This window comes from Notothenia rossii (assembly GCF_949606895.1).
Source record: "Notothenia rossii genome assembly, chromosome: 1".
Taxonomy (NCBI): domain Eukaryota; kingdom Metazoa; phylum Chordata; class Actinopteri; order Perciformes; family Nototheniidae; genus Notothenia; species Notothenia rossii.
The window spans coordinates 78,227,988-78,234,005 of NC_136912.1; positions in this window are offsets into that span (position 1 = coordinate 78,227,988).

Genomic DNA, 6,018 nt, shown 5'->3' on the forward strand with positions numbered 1-6,018 from the left:
ACACACACACACACACACACACACACACACACGCAAGGCCTACTCACCAGATGCCCCATGAGATGATAAAATATTTTTGAGTCTTTTGCAAAATGCTTACTATACATTCTGCTTAAAAATTCCCTTTTGCTTTAACATATTCATTGAGAGCTTGTTTTCATTTTTGTTCACTAATCTCTGAACAATGATCCTGGTAGGCGTGAAGCATTTTTAAAGTGACATCAGTGCCGGAGGGACAGGGTTTCACTGATCTGATTAAGCATCAAATTCAGTTCAATTCAAGAATGTTTAAGCACACAAGGGCAAAGAGGAGTTGTATCAATATTAACTGAATATAACATTGTTTAATACAGAACAGTAGAACACAGATGATAGTGTTTCACTTCCCAAAGAATAAAACAATACATGTTGTACAATTTATAGGTTGTTTAAATAATGTAGGTCAAGAAAGGTTTAGGGATTAACCATGAACGTTAAAAGAACTGCCTGTCCTATTCAATTTTTCTCAATAAATCCAAAAAGAAGACTGACAATGTGTTTGTCCAGTCTATTAAGAAATCCCTACCTACAGTATATTCCAATACTAATATAGATTTGGTCTTCCAGAAGATCTTTTAAAATTAGTTTTTAGTGGCATAATGGTGTGATTCACTTCACAATTCTGTGCCCATATTAATTGTAATAAGGGATAAACCTTATATCCCCCAGTGCGGCCCATTTATGGGTTTAACAGCTTTTAGACAACAATTGTGCTCTTTAAAACAGGAAAAAATCAGCACAGAACTTGTAATTGGCATCAATGAATTGATGGCTTTAGTGCTGCATTAAGAATCAACTACTGGGTTGGCTGTTTGAAAGAAAAAAATATTGGTAGTTTAATGAAACATTGATCGATTGCAAAAGAAGATTTTCTGATTCTGAAAATCCAAAAACGGAATATCTTGTAGACTGATGAAGCAAGACATTTAAATTACCTTGGATTTATACATATTCAACTTTTTAATGTGCATTTTTTTACTCCAAAAGATGAATTGATTAATCTAGAAAATAAAAAGAGGATTTATTAAATTGATAATTAAATGAATCTATCCAGACATTTAGTTTGACAGCGTGCAGTGCTGACTCATGTACAGTTTGGCAGATATAAAAAAATAAAAAGAAGCATTTTTAAAAGCCTGAATGATCTGATAAGTAAAAACTGCAGCATACATTGAAAGGTACTTTTTGCATGCCTTCAAAATGTATCCAAATGTTCTTCAGTGTAGGTCTTGTGCAGGTTAGTAGACTATGTTATATTGTTCACTCAGTGCTGCCGTGTAGAACCATGATAAGTAAGTTTGGGCAAATTTGCTACCTAGTGGCAGCCAGCTTTACGAGCGGCGCAGCCTCTAATACGTCCTGCTGGTCATTAACGGCGGGCCAGTGTGGACCTTTTACCACGGCGCAGTGTCTCATTTGAACAGCGAGCCATAAAACCCCAGGCTCTGCCACTCAGTGTCATTTAAACCAGGACTGATTGGAACTATCTCTGGCCTTTGCTTTCCCACCTTCCTCCCCGCCTGCGTTCTTTCCTGGTCGGTTCATGAATAATGAATGAGGATATATGCAGGCTGGAGCTCAGATATTAATGGAGCAGAAAAAAAGAAGGAGAACCATTCTTTGTGCTGCCAGCCATTGCTTCCCTACCCCTGCTGAAGCTGCCCGGCCTTTTTTTTCACCTTCCCTTTTCCTGCCGTCTGCTGCCTGTGGGCCCAGATGAGATAATGCTAGATCTCTCTTTCTCTCTTGCCTCAAGATATTTCGCTTCTCTCCTGGCTGTCACAGCAGGGGCCAAGGGTGGTCAGTGACTTTGAAATGAGAGGGGCTAACTTTTAAATTATAAAAAAAGGCAGACAAAACTGGGGAAGATGAATGAAAAGTTGACTTGGCTGGATATGCAAGGTGACCATTGTCTGCCTGTTGGAGTAGGTCTCTGTCATTCAAGGGCATGGCAGTGAGCTTGGCCTTGTCCTTTCTCTCGGAGCCCCTTCCCTGATCTGTCAACTGTGGCCAGAGAAGCCCCCGGCCAAACTGCGGCAGTCAAGGGCGAGAGGTACAGTCAGGTGGAGGGCATGCTGAACACCCAGCAAACCATTGTAGCAAACCTACTATTTTCTTACAATACTTTATTTTTTCAAATTACATGACAATACTGATACAAATGTTTTTGTTGGATCTCAAAAACTCGAACACAAAGCTTTGTTGAGACCAACCAACAAAGGCTTGCTGAGCTGGCAGTCAGTGAAGTCTGGCCTCGGGCTGGCAGAGTCGCTGCACATCCTTGGATGACTTGCCCAACTCGACCAGAGGGCACACATAATGGGCAGGGTCTTTTAACCTTTCATTTGTGCCAGAATGTCTCCACATTCAACAATGTTTCATTCCACTACTCATTTGGTCAAACACAGATAGACAATCCCTGTTCTGAGGTCCATAACTGTGAATTGGCTTCTGATTGGGACGTTTGGTAGGCGGGCCGCCCTCAACCTCTGACCCAGAGCTACCTTTCACCCTTCACTCAAAGTGACTCTTTTATCAGAGCTTTTTATTTGTTAACTGGAATATTTTATTGTTAATTTGCCAAAAGTTCCGATCATTTTAATAATTTCCAAGAAATCCACTTTTTGCTTTGTAAAAGTAAGCAAAGAATGTCTCTAAAATCTTCATGTGGCCCGGACCCTTTACAAAAACATCACATTTGAACATTTTGCTTCAGTGGGACCACTGAGCTTCTCAGTCAAACGAGCCTCTGTAGCTGCATTACATGATTTTAAAACTGATCAACGGATCCAATTACTCTGTTTACTGTCACTCTGTTCACTTTTCACCAATGTATTCATATTTTCTCACAGGCATGCCTTTTTTTCATGCACACACGTTGCACAATTTGAAGTTCGCACAACTTGTTAATAGGACTTGCAAGTTGGCAGCACTGTTTTGCTGTCCATGTACTCCAAAGACTCACATAAAATATATTTCTACCATGAAGCGAGGTTTTGATCTTGGAAGTGAAGCAGAGTGTCAGAGAAATAACGTTAAAAAAGGAGCATAGTTCAAAAAGTTTAAAATTAAACTTTTTGTGCTTGCTTGGGTGAGCGTTTCAGCTAATTACGCACAAATCCCTCACGCTCACAGCTCCAATCCACCGGCACCGCTGTCTCGGCAGAGGACAAAGAAAACAAAGAAGACTGACAAACAAACAATGAGTGAAAAAATATATAAAAGAGAGGAAGCTTTCTTTCCATATAGCAGCTGAGCTGAGGCGACAGCGGCGTTTAATCAGTTGGTTTTTCCAGCGCCGTCAGCGCGTGCAGCCTCGGCGGCGCAGCCCTCTGATCAGCGCGCGGAGAGGGGCTCCCTGCAGAGCTGCTGCCGCCCCCGAACCACAGGTCAGTCCTTGGTGAGTAGGTTTCATTCTGCTGTCGCCTTCATAGTACCATCTTCTTCTCTCATTAAGATAGCGCGTGTGTCTGGGTGTGTGCACATGAATGTATTTATGGGCGTGTGTTTGTTTCTGTGTGTGTGTGGAGTAAATGCACCCCAGGACTAGCCTAAAGGGGATGTGGATTCCCGGCCTCCGCTGAGATCCGGCAGCACAACTAGGATTTCTACCAGTGGGGGGGTTGTGTGGGTGTGTGTGTTTGTGTGTGCGTGTAGATGTTTGTTAGAGGGAGATGCAAGGCGCATAAAGTGACTCGGTGCCTCGGGGTCAGACACACACACATGCAGAGAAGGAGCTGGTGCTGCGGCGGGGTAAACAAGAGCAGACTGTTAGATCTCATCAGCCTCATCACACGCTTTATTATGCTGATTTGGGAGTATACTGTAAACTAATCAGGAATCGCAGAAAGTCGCGGGGGGGAACTCAGCTTAAAGGTTAGGCATATAGAGAGGAAAACTTGCTCTGCCTGCGAGTTCTTAACTTTTCTTATCTTCTTATTTCCTTTTGTTGCTCACCAAAGGCCCTTCCGCTACAGCAATACAGGAAGAAGTACTGGCTGAAGGTCATGACCTTTCACCCAGATGTGAAAGGTTTGCTCCATGGCTGCCGTTCAATTTCATAGGTGCGGACTGATTGACTGTCACTGGAGAACCGGGGATTTTGAATGGAAATCAGGACTCAGGCCTGTCTGTCGCTGTATGCTAATACTGGCCTTTAAACAAATTCACAAAACACACTTTCAGCCTCATGTTTGTTCACTTGCATAAATGCATATGATTCTTATTCTGCGCCAAACATCTACTCAGACTTACATAACAACGTGACAGAGGAATGTTATAAAGTTCACAACGTCTATTAATTTTGAGGCATCTGAATAAAATGTCAGTGTTTATTAGAAACCGGCAGCACACTTCATAAATAATGAATAAAAACAGTCCCCTCTCGCTTTGTGGACGTGACTTTCTAAACATTCCTATTTGTGACTTTCTTTGATAAAAACAATTCCACCTTTTCTAAACCAGGTTGTGAGAGGAAAACATACACAATTTTAATTTGGCTACCTGTCCATTTGTGTTATCCATTTCTCAGTGACAGCACATTTAACAAGCATACAGAACAAATGCACATTCACACATGTGGGTATCCACAAACACACAGAGCAACAAGCTAACAAGCGGGCACACTGGTGGGGAACGGCTGGTGAGTTACTTTTTCTGGTCACAGTGACAGAGCAGAGACAGGGGGTTCTGGGTAAATGCATGTCATATGTTTTGCAGTACTTAAGTGCAATTGTAAGGTACTTCACTTGTATTTAACTTCAGAGTTTTTCCATTTTAGGTGACTTTATACATCTATTCCAAGACATTTCAGAGCTAAATATAAATACAGTCATTTTTACTTGCTACATTTAGCTAACAGCTGTAGTTACTATTTCATTTTCAGAGTACAATTTTTTTTCTGGGCACGCGTCTCAGCGAAAGCCCACTCACCGGGGTTATTAATTAATCATGCCTTAACTCTGTGGCAATGCACTCATGAGGCCGCATGAAGAGAGCATCAGTTTTAATGTTCACCTGCGTGTTCTCTCGCATCTTGGCATATGAAGCTCATATTAAGCTGTTTGTGTATAACCCAAGCAGATCCTCCGCTCCTCTCCTCTGACACAGGAGGCCCCAGCAGGCTGTGTGTCGTTTAGTCGAAAGGTCCTGCCGCTTTCAGCTAGCTGACAGAAAACCCACAAAACAGAGGACTGGCAGTGAAGGAATGAGGACAAGAGAGAAGGAGAAATATCAGAAGAAGTGGCAAAAGAAAGCAAAACAGATCGAGGAATGACAGGACCAAGGAGACAAAACAGAAGAAGAAACTGAAAGAAAGACAAGGACAAATAGAAGCGAACAGGACAGGAGAGAACAGAAGGACAGCTGACAAATCAGAATGAAACAGTACAGATCAAAAAACAGTAAAGTCTTGGAGGACAAAACTGAAAAGGACATCACAGAAGATAGGAGACAGAACAGGAGATCAAAACGAGGGCTGGAATCATTATTTTATTGTTTCATCAGAGAGCATCAACCCCCTCAACATCAAATGGAAAAGCCTCGATTCAAAAACTCTGAATTCTTGGCCTATCTCTAATAGAGTAGACGACGATAAGAGAGAACAGGACAGGCCAGAAGAATAAGCAGAGGATGCGGGAGGGGACCAACATTTGTAGGGACACAAAAATACATATCCAATGTTTGAGAAGGAACAAAATGATTCTGGACAAACAGAAAAGCACACAACACAAGGGAATACAACAGGAACCAAAGAGAGAAGAAGAGAGTAAGACAAGCAGGAAGACATAAGAGGACTGGGCAAAAAGAGAGAAAATAAAGAGGACATGACAGAAAGAAGAAGTCAAAACAGATCTTGATGGAAAAGGAAAAACATTTACAAAAGACAATAAAAGAAAAAAGGACATGATGGGGAAAACAAAGAGTAAAACAGAAGAAGACAGAATATTAAAAAGAAGAACTGTCGTCTACATACAGTTT